General features: G+C 40.4%; 1 protein-coding gene across 6 annotated transcripts in view; it reads right to left on the bottom strand.

The window, feature by feature from the left end:
- Nucleotides 1-20688, bottom strand: part of CREB1 (cAMP responsive element binding protein 1) — a 448507-nt gene that overhangs the window by 42842 nt on the left and 384977 nt on the right. The gene's annotated exons all lie outside the window — the stretch shown is intronic.

Below are 20688 nucleotides of genomic sequence, written 5' to 3'. Positions count from 1 at the left end.
GCCATGTGGAAAACTAGGCCCCAAATAAAGATTTATCACCCTCAGAGAAAAAACGTTTTTTCTGTAAGTTATGCAAACGTTTTTACACTAAGTAATATGAGAGTTAACATGAATATTACCCTTATCTTGTAAGCATGATCCCAGTCGTTGTTAAATCACTGTATCAGGCTTACCTCAAATATACCAGGCACTGTCAGCATTTTCTAGACCTTATCTCTCTAGAAAAAAATATACTGAAAGGGACAGTATACTGTAAAATAGTTTTTCCCTTAATGTGTTAACAATTGCTTTTTTTACCAACTGCAGAGTAAAAAATGTATGAAAATGAGCTTTTTAAGGTTTATTTGTGTATATTAAAGCTCTGATTTTGTGTTTTGAAGCCACAGCCTAATAAAATAGGTTGAGCTTGTAGGTATAATCAGATCTCATTACTGTATCACATTGTGCACATATACCTGCTTCTTTATCTTATATCTGTCCTTAAAACAATCATCAATACTTTGAGAGAACAATGGAAAAACATAATTTATGTAAGAACTTACCTGATAAATTCATTTCTTTCATATTAGCAAGAGTCCATGAGCTAGTGACGTATGGGATATACATTCCTACCAGGAGGGGCAAAGTTTCCCAAACCTTAAAATGCCTATAAATACACCCCTCACCACACCCACAATTCAGTTTAACGAATAGCCAAGAAGTGGGGTGATAAGAAAAAAGTGCGAAAGCATATAAAATAAGGAATTGGAATAATTGTGCTTTATACAAAATCATAACCACCACAAAAAAAGGGCGGGCCTCATGGACTCTTGCTAATATGAAAGAAATGAATTTATCAGGTAAGTTCTTACATAAATTATGTTTTCTTTCATGTAATTAGCAAGAGTCCATGAGCTAGTGACGTATGGGATAATGACTACCCAAGAAGTGGATCTTTCCACACAAGAGTCACTAGAGAGGGAGGGATAAAATAAAGACAGCCAATTCCTGCTGAAAATAATCCACACCCAAAATAAAGTTTAATGAAAAACATAAGCAGAAGATTCAAACTGAAACCGCTGCCTGAAGTACTTTTCTACCAAAAACTGCTTCAGAAGAAGAAAATACATCAAAATGGTAGAATTTAGTAAAAGTATGCAAAGAGGACCAAGTCGCTGCTTTGCAGATCTGGTCAACCGAAGCTTCATTCCTAAACGCCCAGGAAGTAGAAACTGACCTAGTAGAATGAGCTGTAATTCTCTGAGGCGGAGTTTTACCCGACTCAACATAGGCAAGATGAATTAAAGATTTCAACCAATATGCCAAAGAAATGGCAGAAGCTTTCTGGCCTTTTCTAGAACCGGAAAAAATAACAAATAGACTAGAAGTCTTACGAAAAGATTTCGTAGCTTCAACATAATATTTCAAAGCTCTAACAACATCCAAAGAATGCAACGATTTCTCCTTAGAATTCTTAGGATTAGGACATAATGAAGGAACCACAATTTCTCTACTAATGTTGTTGGAATTCACAACTTTAGGTAAAAATTCAAAAGAAGTTCGCAACACCGCCTTATCCTGATGAAAAATCAGAAAAGGAGACTCACAAGAAAGAGCAGATAATTCAGAAACTCTTCTGGCAGAAGAGATGGCCAAAAGGAACAAAAAACTTTCCAAGAAAGTAATTTAATATCCAATGAATGCATAGGTTCAAATGGAGGAGCTTGAAGAGCCCCCAGAACCAAATTCAAACTCCAAGGAGGAGAAAACATAATTTATGTAAGAACTTACCTGATAAATTCATTTCTTTCATATTAGCAAGAGTCCATGAGCTAGTGACGTATGGGATATACATTCCTACCAGGAGGGGCAAAGTTTCCCAAACCTCAAAATGCCTATAAATACACCCCTCACCACACCCACAATTCAGTTTAACGAATAGCCAAGAAGTGGGGTGATAAAAAAGTGCGAAAGCATATAAAATAAGGAATTGGAATAATTGTGCTTTATACAAAATCATAACCACCACAAAAAAAGGGCGGGCCTCATGGACTCTTGCTAATATGAAAGAAATGAATTTATCAGGTAAGTTCTTACATAAATTATGTTTTCTTTCATGTAATTAGCAAGAGTCCATGAGCTAGTGACGTATGGGATAATGACTACCCAAGATGTGGATCTTTCCACACAAGAGTCACTAGAGAGGGAGGGATAAAATAAAGACAGCCAATTCCTGCTGAAAATAATCCACACCCAAAATAAAGTTTAACGAAAAACATAAGCAGAAGATTCAAACTGAAACCGCTGCCTGAAGTACTTTTCTACCAAAAACTGCTTCAGAAGAAGAAAATACATCAAAATGGTAGAATTTAGTAAAAGTATGCAAAGAGGACCAAGTTGCTGCTTTGCAGATCTGGTCAACCGAAGCTTCATTCCTAAACGCCCAGGAAGTAGATACTGACCTAGTAGAATGAGCTGTAATTCTCTGAGGCGGAATTTTACCCGACTCAACATAGGCAAGATGAATTAAAGATTTCAACCAAGATGCCAAAGAAATGGCAGAAGCTTTCTGGCCTTTCCTAGAACCGGAAAAGATAACAAATAGACTAGAAGTCTTACGGAAAGATTTCGTAGCTTCAACATAATATTTCAAAGCTCTAACAACATCCAAAGAATGCAACGATTTCTCCTTAGAATTCTTAGGATTAGGACATAATGAAGGAACCACAATTTCTCTACTAATGTTGTTGGAATTCACAACTTTAGGTAAAAATTCAAAAGAAGTTCGCAACACCGCCTTATCCTGATGAAAAATCAGAAAAGGAGACTCACAAGAAAGAGCAGATAATTCAGAAACTCTTCTAGCAGAAGAGATGGCCAAAAGGAACAAAACTTTCCAAGAAAGTAATTTAATGTCCAATGAATGCATAGGTTCAAACGGAGGAGCTTGAAGAGCTCCCAGAACCAAATTCAAACTCCAAGGAGGAAAAATTTACTTAATGACAGGTTTTATACGAAAAAAAGCTTGTACAAAACAATGAATATCAGGAAGAATAGCAATCTTTCTGTGAAAAAGAACAGAAAGAGCAGAGATTTGTCCTTTCAAAGAACTTGCGGACAAACCCTTATCTAAACCATCCTGAAGAAACTGTAAAATTCTCGGTATTCTAAAAGAATGCCAAGAAAAATGATGAGAAAGACACCAAGAAATATAAGTCTTCCAGACTCTATAATATATCTCTCGAGATACAGATTTACGAGCCTGTAACATAGTATTAATCACGGAGTCAGAGAAACCTCTTTGACCAAGAATCAAGCGTTCAATCTCCATACCTTTAAATTTAAGGATTTCAGATCCTGATGGAAAAAAGGGCCTTGTGACAGAAGGTCTGGTCTTAACGGAAGAGTCCACGGTTGGCAAGAGGCCATCCGGACAAGATCCGCATACCAAAACCTGTGAGGCCATGCCGGAGCTACCAGCAGAACAAACGAGCATTCCTTCAGAATCTTGGAGATTACTCTTGGAAGAAGAACTAGAGGCGGAAAGATATAGGCAGGATGATACTTCCAAGGAAGTGATAATGCATCCACTGCCTCCGCCTGAGGATCCCGGGATCTGGACAGATACCTGGGAAGTTTCTTGTTTAGATGGGACGCCATCAGATCTATTTCTGGAAGTTCCCACATTTGAACAATCTGAAGAAATACCTCTGGGTGAAGAGACCATTCGCCCGGATGCAACGTTTGGCGACTGAGATAATCCGCTTCCCAATTGTCTACACCTGGGATATGAACCGCAGAGATTAGACAGGAGCTGGATTCCGCCCAAACCAAGATTCGAGATACTTCTTTCATAGCCAGAGGACTGTGAGTCCCTCCTTGATGATTGATGTATGCCACAGTTGTGACATTGTCTGTCTGAAAACAAATGAACGATTCTCTCTTCAGAAGAGGCCAAAACTGAAGAGCTCTGAAAATTGCACGGAGTTCCAAAATATTGATCGGTAATCTCACCTCCTGAGATTCCCAAACTCCTTGTGCCGTCAGAGATCCCCACACAGCTCCCCAACCTGTGAGACTTGCATCTGTTGAAATTACAGTCCAGGTCGGAAGCACAAAAGAAGCCCCCTGAATTAAACGATGGTGATCTGTCCACCATGTTAGAGAGTGTCGAACAATCGGTTTTAAAGATATTAATTGAGATATCTTCGTGTAATCCTTGCACCATTGCTTCAGCATACAGAGCTGAAGAGGTCGCATGTGAAAACGAGCAAAGGGGATCGCGTCCGATGCAGCAGTCATAAGACCTAGAATTTCCATGCATAAGGCTACCGAAGGGAATGATTGTGACTGAAGGTTTCGACAAGCTGTAATCAACTTTAGACGTCTCTTGTCTGTTAAAGACAGAGTCATGGACACTGAATCCATCTGGAAACCCAGAAAGGTTACCCTTGTCTGAGGAATCAAAGAACTTTTTGGTAAATTGATCCTCCAACCATGATCTTGAAGAAACAACACAAGTCGATTCGTATGAGATTCTGCTAAATGTAAAGACTGAGCAAGTACCAAGATATCGTCCAAATAAGGAAATACCACAATACCCTGTTCTCTGATTACAGACAGCAGGGCACCGAGAACCTTTGTAAAAATTCTTGGAGCTGTAGCTAGGCCAAACGGCAGAGCCACAAATTGGTAATGCTTGTCCAGAAACGAGAATCTCAGGAACTGATAATGATCTGGATGAATCGGAATATGCAGATATGCATCCTGTAAATCTATCGTGGACATATAATTCCCTTGCTGAACAAAAGGTAAGATAGTCCTTACAGTTACCATCTTGAACGTTGGTATCCTTACATAACGATTCAATATTTTTAGATCCAGAACTGGTCTGAAAGAATTCTCCTTCTTTGGTACAATGAAGAGATTTGAATAAAACCCCATCCCCTGTTCCGGAACTGGAACTGGCATAATTACTCCAGTCAACTCTAGATCTGAAACACATTTCAGAAATGCTTGAGCTTTTACTGGATTTACTGGGACACGGGAAAGAAAAAATCTCTTTGCAGGAGGTCTCAACTTGAAACCAATTCTGTACCCTTCTGAAACAATGCTCTGAATCCAAAGATTGTGAACAGAATTGATCCAAATTTTCTTGAAAAAACGTAACCTGCCCCCTACCAGCTGAGCTGGAATGAGGGCCGCACCTTCATGTGGACTTAGAAGCAGGCTTTGCCTTTCTAGCTGGCTTGGATTTATTCCAGACTGGAGATGGTCTCCAAACTGAAACTGCTCCTGAGGATGAAGGATCAGGCTTTTGTTCTTTGTTGAAACGAAAGGAACGAAAACGATTATTAGCCCTGTTTTTACCTTTAGATTTTTTATCCTGTGGTAAAAAAGTTCCTTTCCCACCAGTAACAGTTGAAATAATGGAATCCAACTGAGAACCAAATAATTTGTTACCCTGGAAAGAAATGGAAAGTAAAGTTGATTTAGAAGCCATATCAGCATTCCAAGTTTTAAGCCATAAAGCTCTTCTAGCTAAAATAGCTAGAGACATAAACCTGACATCAACTCTGATAATATCAAAAATGGCATCACAGATAAAATTATTAGCATGCTGAAGAAGAATAATAATATCATGAGAATCACGATGTGTTACTTGTTGCGCTAAAGTTTCCAACCAAAAAGTTGAAGCTGCAGCAACATCAGCCAAAGATATAGCAGGTCTAAGAAGATTACCTGAACACAGATAAGCTTTTCTTAGAAAGGACTCAATTTTCCTATCTAGAGGATCCTTAAACGAAGTACCATCTGACGTAGGAATAGTAGTACGTTTAGCAAGGGTAGAAATAGCCCCATCAACTTTAGGGATCTTGTCCCAAAATTCTAATCTGTCAGACGGCACAGGATATAATTGCTTAAAACGTTTAGAAGGAGTAAATGAATTACCCAAATTATCCCATTCTTTGGAAATTACTGCAGAAATAGCATTAGGAACAGGAAAAACTTCTGGAATAACCACAGGAGCTTTAAATACCTTATCTAAACGTTTAGAATTAGTATCAAGAGGACCAGAATCCTCTATTTCTAAAGCAATTAGAACTTCTTTAAGTAAAGAACGAATAAATTCCATTTTAAATAAATATGAAGATTTATCAGCATCAACCTCAGAGACAGAATCCTCTGAACCAGAGGAGTCATCAGAATCAGAATGATGATGTTCATTTAAAAATTCATCTGTAGGGAGAGAAGTTTTAAAAGATTTTTTACGTTTACTAGAAGGAGAAATAACAGACATAGCCTTCTTTATGGATTCAGAAACAAAATCTCTTATATTATCAGGAACATTCTGCACCTTAGATGTTGAGGGAACTGCAACAGGCAATGGTACTTTACTAAAGGAAATATTATCTGCTTTAACAAGTTTGTCATGACAATCAATACAAACAACAGCTGGAGAAATAGCTACCAAAAGTTTACAGCAGATACACTTAGCTTTGGTAGATTCAGCACTTAACAGCGATTTTCCTGTAGTATCTTCTGGCTCAGATGCAACGTGAGACATCTTGCAATATGTAAGAGAAAAAACAACATATAAAGCAAAATTGATCAAATTCCTTAAATGACAGTTTCAGGAATGGGAAAGAATGCCAAAGAACAAGCTTCTAGCAACCAGAAGCAATAAAAAATGAGACTTAAATAATGTGGAGACAAAAATGACGCCCATATTTTTTCGCGCCAAATAAGACGCCCACATTATTTGGCGCCTAAATGCTTTTTGGCGCCAAAAATGACGCCACATCCGGAACGCCGACATTTTTGGCGCGAAATAACGTCAAAGAATGACGCAACTTCCGGCGACACGTATGACGCCGGAAACGGAAATAGAATTTTTGCGCCAAAAAAGTCCGCGCCAAGAATGACGCAATAAAATGAAGCATTTTCAGCCCCCGCGAGCCTAACAGCCCACAGGGAAAAAGTCAAATTTTAAGGTAAGAAAAAATGGTCAAATCAAAATGCATTATCCCAAAAATGAAACTGACTGTCTGAAAATAAGGAAAGTTGAACATTCTGAGTCAAGGCAAATAAATGTTTGAATACATATATTTAGAACTTTATAAACAAAGTGCCCAACCATAGCTTGGAGTGTCACAGAAAATAAGACTTACTTACCCCAGGACACTCATCTACATATAGCAGATAGCCAAACCAGTACTGAAACGAGAATCAGCAGAGGTAATGGTATATATAAGAGTATATCGTCGATCTGAAAAGGGAGGTAAGAGATGAATCTCTACGACCGATAACAGAGAACCTATGAAATAGACCCCTTAGAAGGAGATCACTGCATTCAAATAGGCAATACTCTCCTCACATCCCTCTGACATTCACTGCACGCTGAGAGGAAAACCGGGCTCCAACTTGCTGCGGAGCGCATATCAACGTAGAATCTAGCACAAACTTACTTCACCACCTCCATCGGAGGCAAAGTTTGTAAAACTGAATTGTGGGTGTGGTGAGGGGTGTATTTATAGGCATTTTGAGGTTTGGGAAACTTTGCCCCTCCTGGTAGGAATGTATATCCCATACGTCACTAGCTCATGGACTCTTGCTAATTACATGAAAGAAATTGACTTAATGACAGGCTTTATACGAACCAAAGCTTGTACAAAACAATGAATATCAGGAAGAATAGCAATCTTTCTGTGAAAAAGAACAGAAAGAGCAGAGATTTGACCTTTCAAGGAACTTGCGGACAAACCCTTATCTAAACCATCCTGAAGAATACTGTAATATTCTCGGTATTCTAAAAGAATGCCAAGAAAAATGATGAGAAAGACACCAAGAAATATAAGTCTTCCAGACTCTATAATATATCTCTCTGGATACAGATGTACGAGCCTGTAACATAGTATTAATCACAGAGTCAGAGAAACCTCTTTGACCAAGAATCAAGCGTTCAATCGCCATACCTTTAAATTTAAGGATTTCAGATCCTGATGGAAAAAAAGGACCTTGAGACAAAAGGTCTGGTCTTAACGGAAGAGTCCACGGTTGGCAAGAGGCCATCCGGACAAGATCCGCATACCAAAACCTGTAAGGCCATGCCGGAGCTACCAGCAGAACAAACGAGCATTCCTTCAGAATCTTGGAGGTTACTCTTGGAAGAAGAACTAGAGGCGGAAAGATATAGGGAGGATGATACTTCCAAGGAAGTGATAATGCATCCACTGCCTCCGCCTGAGGATCCCGGGATCTGGACAGATACCTGGGAAGTTTCTTGTTTAGATGAGAAGCCATCAGATCTATTTCTGGAAGTTCCTACATTTGAACAATCTGAAGAAATACCTCTGGGTGAAGAGACCATTCGCCCGGATGCAACGTTTGACGACTGAGATAATCCGCTTTCCAATTGTCCATACCTGGGATATGAACCGCAGAGATTAGACAGGAGCTGGATTCCGCCCAAACCAAAATTCGAGATACTTCTTTCATAGCCAGAGGACTGTGAGTCCCTCCTTGATGATTGATGTATGCCACAGTTGTGACATTGTATATCTGAAAACAAATGAACAACTCTCTCTTCAGAAGAGGCCAAGACTGAAGAGCTCTGAAAATTGCACGGAGTTCCAAAATATTGATCGGAAATCTCACCTCCTGAGATTCCCAAACCCCTTGTGCCGTCAGATACCCCCACACAGCTCCCCAACCTGTAAGACTTGCATCTGTTGAGATTATAGTCCAGGTCGGAAGAACAAAGAAGCCCCCTGAACTAAACGATGGTGATCTGTCCACCATGTCAGAGAGTGTTGTAAAATCGGTTTAAAGATATTAATTGAGATATCTTTGAGTAATCCCTGCACCATTGGTTCAGCATACAGAGCTGAAGAGGTCGCATGTGAAAACGAGCAAAGGAGATCGCATCTGATGCGGCAGTCCTAAGACCCAACATTTCCATGCATAAGGCTACCAAAGGGAATGATTGTGACTGAAGGTTTTGACAAGCTGATATCAATGTTAAACTTCTCTTGTCTGACAAGGACAGAGTCATAGACACTGAATTTATCTAGAAACCTAAAAAGGTTACCCTTGTCTGAGGAATCAATGAACTGATTGGTAAATTGATCCTCCAACCATGAACTTGAAGAAACAACACAAGTCGATTCGTATGAGATTCTTCGAAAATGAGAAGACTGAGCAAATACCAAGATATCGTCCAAATAAGGAAATACCAAAACCCTATTCTCTGATTACAGAAAGAAGGGCACCGAGAACCTTTGAAAAAAATTCTTGGAACTGAGGCTAAGCCAAACGGTAGAGCCACAAAACTGGTAATGCTTGTCTAAAAAGAGAATCTCAGACACTAAAAGTGATCTGGATGAATCGGAATATGCAGATACACATCCTGTAAATCTATTGTAGACATATAATGCCCTTGCTAAACAAAAGACAGGATAGTCCTACAGTAACCATCTTGAATGTTGGTATCCTAACATAATGATTCAATAATGATAGATCCGGAACTGGTCTGAAGGAATTGACCTTCTTTGGTACAATGAAGAGATAAAAACAGAATTTATGTTTACCTGATAAATTTCTTTCTCCAACGGTGTGTCCGGTCCACGGCGTCATCCTTACTTGTGGGATATTCTCTTCCCCAACAGGAAATGGCAAAGAGCCCAGCAAAGCTGGTCACATGATCCCTCCTAGGCTCCGCCTACCCCAGTCATTCGACCGACGTTAAGGAGGAATATTTGCATAGGAGAAACCATATGGTACCGTGGTGACTGTAGTTAAAGAAAATAAAATATCAGACCTGATTAAAAAAACCAGGGCGGGCCGTGGACCGGACACACCGTTGGAGAAAGAAATTTATCAGGTAAACATAAATTCTGTTTTCTCCAACATAGGTGTGTCCGGTCCACGGCGTCATCCTTACTTGTGGGAACCAATACCAAAGCTTTAGGACACGGATGAAGGGAGGGAGCAAATCAGGTCACCTAAATGGAAGGCACCACGGCTTGCAAAACCTTTCTCCCAAAAATAGCCTCAGAAGAAGCAAAAGTATCAAACTTGTAAAATTTGGTAAAAGTGTGCAGTGAAGACCAAGTCGCTGCCCTACATATCTGATCAACAGAAGCCTCGTTCTTGAAGGCCCATGTGGAAGCCACAGCCCTAGTGGAATGAGCTGTGATTCTTTCGGGAGGCTGCCGTCCAGCAGTCTCGTAAGCCAATCTGATGATGCTTTTAATCCAAAAAGAGAGAGAGGTAGAAGTTGCTTTTTGACCTCTCCTTTTACCTGAATAAACAACAAACAAGGAAGATGTTTGTCTAAAATCCTTTGTAGCATCTAAATAGAATTTTAGAGCGCGAACAACATCCAAATTGTGCAACAAACGTTCCTTCTTTGAAACTGGTTTTGGACACAGAGAAGGTACGATAATCTCCTGGTTAATGTTTTTGTTAGAAACAACTTTTGGAAGAAAACCAGGTTTAGTACGTAAAACCACCTTATCTGCATGGAACACCAGATAAGGAGGAGAACACTGCAGAGCAGATAATTCTGAGACTCTTCTAGCAGAAGAAATCGCAACTAAAAACAAAACTTTCCAAGATAATAACTTAATATCAACGGAATGTAAGGGTTCAAACGGAACCCCCTGAAGAACTGAAAGAACTAAATTGAGACTCCAAGGAGGAGTCAAAGGTTTGTAAACAGGCTTGATTCTAACCAGAGCCTGAACAAAGGCTTGAACATCTGGCACAGCTGCCAGCTTTTTGTGAAGTAATACCGACAAGGCAGAAATCTGTCCCTTCAGGGAACTTGCAGATAATCCTTTTTCCAATCCTTCTTGAAGGAAGGATAGAATCCTAGGAATCTTAACCTTGTCCCAAGGGAATCCTTTAGATTCACACCAACAGATATATTTTTTCCAAATTTTGTGGTAAATCTTTCTAGTCACAGGCTTTCTGGCCTGAACAAGAGTATCGATCACAGAATCTGAGAATCCTCGCTTCGATAAAATCAAGCGTTCAATCTCCAAGCAGTCAGCTGGAGTGAAACCAGATTCGGATGTTCGAACGGACCCTGAACAAGAAGGTCTCGTCTCAAAGGTAGCTTCCAAGGTGGAGCCGATGACATATTCACCAGATCTGCATACCAAGTCCTGCGTGGCCACGCAGGAGCTATCAAGATCACCGACGCCCTCTCCTGCTTGATCCTGGCTATCAGCCTGGGGATGAGAGGAAATGGCGGGAACACATAAGCTAGTTTGAAGGTCCAAGGTGCTACTAGTGCATCCACTAGAGCCGCCTTGGGATCCCTGGATCTGGCCCCGTAGCAAGGAACTTTGAAGTTCTGACGAGAGGCCATCAGATCCATGTCTGGAATGCCCCACAGGTGAGTGACTTGGGCAAAGATTTCCGGATGGAGTTCCCACTCCCCCGGATGCAATGTCTGACGACTCAGAAAATCCGCTTCCCAATTTTCCACTCCTGGGATGTGGATAGCAGACAGGTGGCAGGAGTGAGACTCCGCCCAAAGAATAATTTTGGTTACTTCTTCCATCGCTAGGGAACTCCTTGTTCCCCCCTGATGGTTGATGTACGCAACAGTCGTCATGTTGTCTGATTGAAACCGTATGAACCTGGTCCTCGCAAGCTGGGGCCAGGCCTGGAGCGCATTGAATATCGCTCTCAGTTCCAGAATATTTATCGGTAGAAGAGATTCTTCCCGAGACCAAAGACCCTGAGCTTTCAGGGATCCCCAGACCGCGCCCCAGCCTATCAGACTGGCGTCGGTCGTGACAATGACCCACTCTGGTCTGTGGAACATCATCCCTTGAGACAGATTGTCCAGGGACAGCCACCAACGGAGTGAGTCTCTGGTCCTCTGATTTACTTGTATCTTCGGAGACAAGTCTGTATAGTCCCCATTCCACTGACTGAGCATGCACAGTTGTAATGGTCTTAGATGAATGCGCGCAAAAGGAACTATGTCCATCGCCGCCGCCATCAACCCGATCACTTCCATGCACTGAGCTATGGAAGGAAGAGGAACGGAATGAAGTATCCGACAAGAGTCCAGAAGCTTTGTTTTTCTGGCCTCTGTTAGAAAGATCCTCATTTCTAAGGAGTCTATAATTGTTCCCAAGAAGGGAACCCTTGTTGACGGGGATAGAGAACTCTTTTCCACGTTCACTTTCCAGCCGTGAGATCTGAGAAAGGCCAGGACAATGTCCGTGTGAGCCTTTGCTTGAGGAAGGGACGACGCTTGAATCAGAATGTCGTCCAGGTAAGGTACTACTGCAATGCCCCTTGGTCTTAGCACCGCTAGAAGGGACCCTAGTACCTTTGTGAAAATCCTTGGAGCAGTGGCTAATCCGAAAGGAAGCGCCACGAACTGGTAATGTTTGTCCAGGAATGCAAACCTTAGGAACCGATGATGTTCCTTGTGGATAGGAATATGTAGATACGCATCCTTTAAATCCACCGTGGTCATAAATTGACCTTCCTGGATGGAAGGAAGGATAGTTCGAATGGTTTCCATCTTGAACGATGGAACCTTGAGAAATTTGTTTAAGATCTTGAGATCTAGGATTGGTCTGAACGTTCCCTCTTTTTTGGGAACTATGAACAGATTGGAGTAGAACCCCATCCCTTGTTCTCTTAATGGAACAGGATGAATCACTCCCATTTTTAACAGGTCTTCTACACAATGTAAGAACGCCTGTCTTTTTATGTGGTCTGAAGACAACTGCGACTTGTGGAACCTCCCCCTTGGGGGAAGTCCCTTGAATTCCAGAAGATAACCCTGGGAGACTATTTCTAGCGCCCAAGGATCCAGAACATCTCTTGCCCAAGCCTGAGCGAAGAGAGAGAGTCTGCCCCCCACCAGATCCGGTCCCGGATCGGGGGCCAATATTTCATGCTGTCTTGGTAGCAGTGGCAGGTTTCTTGGCCTGCTTTCCCTTGTTCCAGCCTTGCATTGGTCTCCAAGCTGGCTTGGCCTGAGAAGTATTACCCTCTTGCTTAGAGGACGTAGCACCTTGGGCTGGTCCGTTTTTACGAAAGGGACGAAAATTAGGTCTATTTTTTGCCTTGAAGGGCCGATCCTGAGGAAGGGCGTGGCCCTTACCCCCAGTGATATCAGAGATAATCTCTTTCAAGTCAGGACCAAACAGCGTTTTCCCCTTGAAAGGAATGTTTAGTAGCTTGTTCTTGGAAGACGCATCAGCCGACCAAGATTTCAACCAAAGCGCTCTGCGCGCCACAATAGCAAACCCAGAGTTCTTAGCCGCTAACTTAGCCAATTGCAAAGAGGCGTCTAGAGTGAAAGAATTAGCCAATTTGAGAGCATTGATTCTGTCCATAATCTCCTCATAAGGAGGAGAGTCACTATCGAGCACCTTAAGCAGTTCATCAAACCAGAAATATGCGGCTGTAGTGACAGGGACAATGCATGAAATGGGTTGTAGAAGGTAACCCTGCTGAACAAACATCTTTTTAAGCAAACCTTCTAATTTTTTATCCATAGGATCTTTGAAAGCACAACTATCCTCTATGGGAATAGTGGTGCGTTTGTTTAAAGTAGAAACCGCTCCCTCGACCTTGGGGACTGACTGCCATAAGTCCTTTCTGGGGTCGACCATAGGAAACAATTTTTTAAATATGGGGGGAGGGACGAAAGGAATACCGGGCCTTTCCCATTCTTTATTAACAATGTCCGCCACCCGCTTGGGTATAGGAAAAGCTTCTGGGAGCCCCGGCACCTCTAGGAACTTGTCCATTTTACATAGTTTCTCTGGGATGACTAAATTTTCACAATCATCCAGAGTGGATAATACCTCCTTAAGCAAAATGCGGAGATGTTCCAATTTAAATTTAAATGTAATCACATCAGATTCAGCCTGCTGAGAAATGTTCCCTAAATCAGTAATTTCTCCCTCAGACAAAACCTCCCTGGCCCCCTCAGATTGGGTTAGGGGCCCTTCAGAGATATTAATATCAGCGTCGTCATGCTCTTCAGTAACTAAAACAGAGCAGCCACGCTTACGCTGACAAGGGTTCATTTTGGCTAAAATGTTTTTGACAGAATTATCCATTACAGCCGTTAATTGTTGCATAGTAAGGAGTATTGGCGCGCTAGATGTACTAGGGGCCTCCTGAGTGGGCAAGACTCGTGTAGACGAAGGAGGGAATGATGCAGTACCATGCTTACTCCCCTCACTTGAGGAATCATCTTGGGCATCATTGTCATTATCACATAAATCACATTTATTTAAATGAATAGGAATTCTGGCTTCCCCACATTCAGAACACAGTCTATCTGGTAGTTCAGACATGTTAAACAGGCATAAACTTGATCAGAAAGTACAAAAAACGTTTTAAAATAAAACCGTTACTGTCACTTTAAATTTTAAACTGAACACACTTTATTACTGCAATTGCGAAAAAACATGAAGGAATTGTTCAAAATTCACCAAATTTTCACCACAGCGTCTTAAAGCCTTGAAAATATTGCACACCAATTTTGGAAGCTTTAACCCTTAAAATAACGGAACCGGAGCCGTTTTAAGCTTTAAACCCCTTTACAGTCCCTGGTATCTGCTTTGCTGAGACCCAACCAAACCCAAAGGGGAATACGATACCAAATGACGCCTTCAGAAGTCTTTTATAAGTATCAGAGCTCCTCTCACATGCGACTGCATGCCATGCCTCTCAAAAACAAGTGCGCAACACCGGCGCGAAAATGAGACTCTGCCTATGCTTTGGGAAAGCCCCTAAAGAATAAGGTGTCTAAAACAGTGCCTGCCGATATTATTAAATCAAAATACCCAGAATAAATGATTCCTCAAGGCTAAATAAGTGTTAATATCAATCGATTTAGCCCAAAAAAAGTCTACAGTTTAAATAAGCCCTTGTGAAGCCCTTATTTACAATCTTAATAAACATGGCTTACCGGATCCCATAGGGAAAATGACAGCTTCCAGCATTACATCGTCTTGTTAGAATGTGTCATACCTCAAGCAGCAAGAGACTGCAAACTGTTCCCCCAACTGAAGTTAATTGCTCTCAACAGTCCTGTGTGGAACAGCCATGGATTTTAGTTACGGTTGCTAAAATCATTTTCCTCATACAAACAGAATTCTTCATCTCTTTTCTGTTTCTGAGTAAATAGTACGTACCAGCACTATTTGAAAATAACAAACTCTTGATTGAATAATGAAAAACTACAGTTAAACACTAAAAAACTCTAAGCCATCTCCGTGGAGATGTTGCCTGTACAACGGCAAAGAGAATGACTGGGGTAGGCGGAGCCTAGGAGGGATCATGTGACCAGCTTTGCTGGGCTCTTTGCCATTTCCTGTTGGGGAAGAGAATATCCCACAAGTAAGGATGACGCCGTGGACCGGACACACCTATGTTGGAGAAATAAGACCCCAGCCCCTGTTCCAGAACTGGAACTGGCATAAATACTCCAGCCAACTCTAGATCTGAAACACATTTCAGAAATGCTGAGCCTTTGCTGTGTTAACTGGGACACGGGAAAGAAAAGAATCTCTTAGCAGGAGGCCTTAACTTGAAGCCAATTCTGTACCTTTCTGAAACAATGTTTCTGAAACCAGAGATTAAGAACGGAATTGATCCAAATTTCTTTGAAGAAAACGTAATCTGCCCCATACCAGCTGAGCTGGAATAAGGGCCGCACCTTCATAGGTACTTAGGAGCTGGCTATAGGTTTCTATAAGGCTTGGATATATTCCAAACTGGAAATAGTTTCCAAACTGATACCGCTCCTGAGGATGAAGGATCAGGCTTTTGTTCCTTGTGAGGAAAGGAACGAAAATGATTATTTACCCTGGAAAGAAAGGGAAAGCAAAGTTGACTTAGAAGACATGTCAGCATTCCAAGTTTAATCCATAAAGCTATTCTAGCTAAAATAGCTAGAGACATATACCTGACATCAACTCTAATGATATCAAAAGATGGTATCACCAATAAAATTATTAGCATGTTATAGAATAAAAATAATGCTATAAAATTATGATCTGTTACTTGTTGCGCTAAAGCTTCTAACCAAAAAGTTGAAGCTGCAGCAACATCCGCTAAAAATATAGCAGGTCTAAGAAGATTACCTGAACATAAGTAAGCTTTTCTTAGAAAGGAATCAATTTTCCTATCTAAAGGATCCTTAAATGAAGTACTATCTGCCGTAGGAATAGTAGTACATTAGCAGGAGTAGAGACAGCCCCATAACCTTAGGGATTTTTGTCCCAAAAAACTCTAATCTGTCAGATGGCACAGGATATAATTTGCTTAAACGTCTAGAAGGAGTAAATAAATTACCCAAATTATTCCATTCCCTGGAAATTACTTCAGAAATAGCATCAGGGAGATAAAACACTTCTGGAATAACTACAGGAGATTTAAAAACCTTATTTAAACGTTTACATTTAGTATCAAGAGGACCAGAATCCTCTATTTCTAATGCAAATAACACTTCTTTAAGTAAAGAACGAATAAATTCCATCTTGAACAAATACAAAGATTTATCAGCATCAACCTCTGAGACAGAAACCTCAGAACCAGAAGAACCATTATCAGTATCAGAATGATGATGTTCATTTAAAAATTCATCTGAAAAAAAGAGAAGTTTTAAAAGACTTTTATGTATACTAGAAGGAAAAATAACAGACATAGCCTTCTTAATGGATTTAAAAAATAAAATCTCTTATGTTATCAGGAACACTCTGAAAATTAGATGTTGACGGAACAGCAACAGGTAATGTAACAGTACTAAAGGAAATTTTATCTGCATTAATAAGTTTGACATGACATGCAATACAAATAACAGCTGGAGAAACAGATACCAAAAGTTTATAGCAGATACACTTAGCTTGGTAGCTCCAGCATTGTGCAGTGATTTTCCTGAAGTATCTTCTGACTCAGTTGCAACGTGGAACATCTTGCAATATGTAAAAGAAAAAAACAACATATAAAGCAAAATTGATCAAATTCCTTAAATGACAGTTTCAGGAATGGGAAAAAATGCCAAAGAACAAGCTTCTAGCAACCAGAAGCAATAAAAAATGAGACTTAAATAATGTGGAGACAAAAGTGACGCCCATATTTTTTCGCGCCAAATAAGACGCCCACATTATTTGGCGCCTAAATGCTTTTTGGCGCCAAAAATGACGCCACATCCGGAACGCCGACATTTTTGGCGCAAAATAACGTCAAAGAATGACGCAACTTCCGGCGACACGTATGACGCCGGAAACGGAAATAGAATTTTTGCGCCAAAAAAGTCCGCGCCAAGAATGACGCAATAAAATGAAGCATTTTCAGCCCCCGCGAGCCTAACAGCCCACAGGGAAAAAGTCAAATTTTAAGGTAAAAAATGTTAAATTAAAATGCATTATCCCAAATATGAAACTGACTGTCTGAAAAATAAGGAAAGTTGAACATTCTGAGTCAAGGCAAATAAATGTTTGAATACATATATTTAGAACTTTATAAACAAAGTGCCCAACCATAGCTAGGAGTGTCACAGAAAATAAGACTTACTTACCCCAGGACACTCATCTACATATAGCAGATAGCCAAACCAGTACTGAAACGAGAATCAGCAGAGGTAATGGTATATATAAGAGTATATCGTCGATCTGAAAAGGGAGGTAAGAGATGAATCTCTACGACCGATAACAGAGAACCTATGAAATAGACCCCTTAGAAGGAGATCACTGCATTCAAATAGGCAATACTCTCCTCACATCCCTCTGACATTCACTGCACGCTGAGAGGAAAACCGGGCTCCAACTTGCTGCGGAGCGCATATCAACGTAGAATCTAGCACAAACTTACTTCACCACCTCCATCGGAGGCAAAGTTTGTAAAACTGAATTGTGGGTGTGGTGAGGGGTGTATTTATAGGCATTTTAAGGTTTGGGAAACTTTGCCCCTTCTGGTAGGAATGTATATCCCATACGTCACTAGCTCATGGACTCTTGCTAATTACATGAAAGAAATCAACATTTTATTACCTTATCTCTGCTTTATCACACTGGGAGTGTAATTTATTCTGCTGGTTGTGTTTACACAGCTTATCTATAGCTGGTACGCGCGGCCACAAACTTTCAGAATAGGTGGGGATACCACATGTTAAATTAACAATTTCAAATGCCAATATAAGGGTAAAGGAGCTACTTGTAAACAATTTAATACACTCCAGCAGGTAAAGTGGATCATTGGGAACAAATTAAAGGGGAGAATATTTTTGAGTAAACTGTCACTTGAACATACCTCAAAGCAGGTGATCTGCAAACCGTCCCCCCAACTGAAGTTTTCTTTCCATACTCTTCAGTTATGTGTGAGAACAGCAATGGACCTTAGTTACAAACCGCTAAGATCATCAACCTCCAGGCAGATTCTTCTTCCAATTTCTGCCTGAGAGTAAAACAGTACAACGCCGGTACCGTTTAAAAATAACAAACTCTTGATTGAAGGTAAAAACTACACTAAGTCACCACATATCTCTTGATACTTCCTTTCTTGTCGAGAGTTGCAAGAGAATGACTGGGGGTGGCAGTTAGGGGAGGAGCTATATAGACAGCTCTGCTGTGGGTGTCCTCTTGCAACTTCCTGTTGGGAAGGAGAATATCCCACAAGTAATGGATGAACCCGTGGACTGGATACACCTTTACAAGAGAAATAATGTTATATTATTCTGCACATAGTAGAGAATTATATAACATTATATTAGTGCAAGTTTTTTATTATATAATATCTCCGGTGATTTTTATAAAAATAAGAGGGTTTTCTAGACCCGCCCTCTGTGCTCTACTGAGCAGGTCTGGTTTTTCCTCAGAGCGCATCGGGCCAGCTGTTTAGTCACAGCCCGGCCCAACTGCGCCATTACATTCAATGCAGCACGCTGAACAATTTGAGAAAACACATCTGGGTGAAGAGACCATTCTCCCGGATGTAAAGTCTGACGACTGAGATAATCCGCTTCCCAATTGTCTATACCTAGGATATGAACCGCAGAAATTAGACAGGAGCTGGATCAACTTAACAATGCTAGACAAATCATGATCTGATACTTGTTGCGCTAAAGTTTCCAATCAAAACGTTGAAGCAGCTGCAGCATCAGCCAAAGAAATTGCAGGCCTAAGAAGATGACCTGAATATAAATAAGCCTTCCTTAGATAAGATTCAAGTTTTCTATCTAAAGGATCTTTAAAAGAAGTACTATCTTCCGTAGGAATAGTAGTACGTTTAGCAAGAGTAGAGATAGCCCCATCAACTTTGGGGATCTTTTCCCAAAACTCCAATCTAACTGCTGGCAAAGGATACAATTTTTTAAACCTTGAAGAAGGAATAAAAGAAGCACCAGGCCTATTCCATTCTTTAGAAATGATATCAGAAATAGCACCAGGAACTGGGAAAACCTCTGGAATAACCACAGGAGGTTTATAAACATAATTTAAACGTTTACTAGTTTTAATATCAAGAGGACTAGTTTCCTCCATATCCAATGTAATCAACACTTCTTTTAATAAAGAACGAATATACTCCATTTTAAATAAATAAGAGGATTTGTCAGTGTCAATATCTGAGGCAGGACCTTCTGAATCAGATAGATCCTCATCAGAGAAGGATAAATCAGTATGTTGCCGGTCATTTAAAATTTCATCAACTCTATGAGAAGTTTTAAAAGACCTTTTACGTTTATTAGAGGGCAAGATGGCAGACAAAGCCTTCTGAATAGAATCAGAAATAAATTCTTTTAAATTTACAGGTATATCTTGTAAATTAGATGTTGAAGGAACAGCAACAGGTAATGAACTACTACTGATGGATACATTTTCTGCATGTAAAAGTTTATCATGACAACTATTACAAACCACAGCTGGAGGTATAATCTCCACAAGTTTACAACAAATACACTTAGCTTTGGTAGAACTGTTATCAGGTAGCTGGGATCCAACAGTGAATTCTGAGACAGGATTAGATTGAGACATCTTGCAAATGTAAGAGAAAAAAAACAACATATAAAGCAAAATTATCAATTTCCTTATATGGCAGTTTCAGGAATGGGAAAAAATGCAAGCAGCATAGCCCTTTGACATAGAAAAAGGCAAGAGGCAAATAAAAATGGGGTCTTAAATAATGAAAATATTTGGCGGCAAGTATGACGCACAACAAACAGAAAAATATTTTTTGGCGCCGAAAACGTCACACTCGCGTAATAGATGACGCAACCTTGTGAAGGACTCTGTGTCAACTAAGAAGCCGGAAATGACGAATTTGCGTCAATGAACATAACTTTGCGCCAAAAAATCTCGCGCCAAGAATGACGCAATAAACTTTGGCATTTTGCGCCCTTGTGAGCCTAGTTCTGCCTGCAAATTTAAAAGAGTCAATTTGAAAAAGAGACTATACCCCAGGTAAGAAATACATTTTCATAAAAAAGCATTTCCCAGACATGAAACTGACAGTCTGCAAAAGGAAATATACCGAAAACCTGAATCATGGCAAATATAAGTACAATACATATATTTAGAACTTTATATAAATACATAAAGTGCCAAACCATAGCTGAGAGTGTCTTAAGTAATGAAAACATACTTACCAAAAGACACCCATCCACATATAGCAGATAGCCAAACCAGTACTGAAACGGTTATCAGTAGAGGTAAT

The sequence above is a fragment of the Bombina bombina genome, chromosome 1 (assembly GCF_027579735.1).
Source record: "Bombina bombina isolate aBomBom1 chromosome 1, aBomBom1.pri, whole genome shotgun sequence".
NCBI lineage: Eukaryota > Metazoa > Chordata > Amphibia > Anura > Bombinatoridae > Bombina > Bombina bombina.
This window is presented reverse-complemented; position numbering and strand designations above follow the sequence as displayed.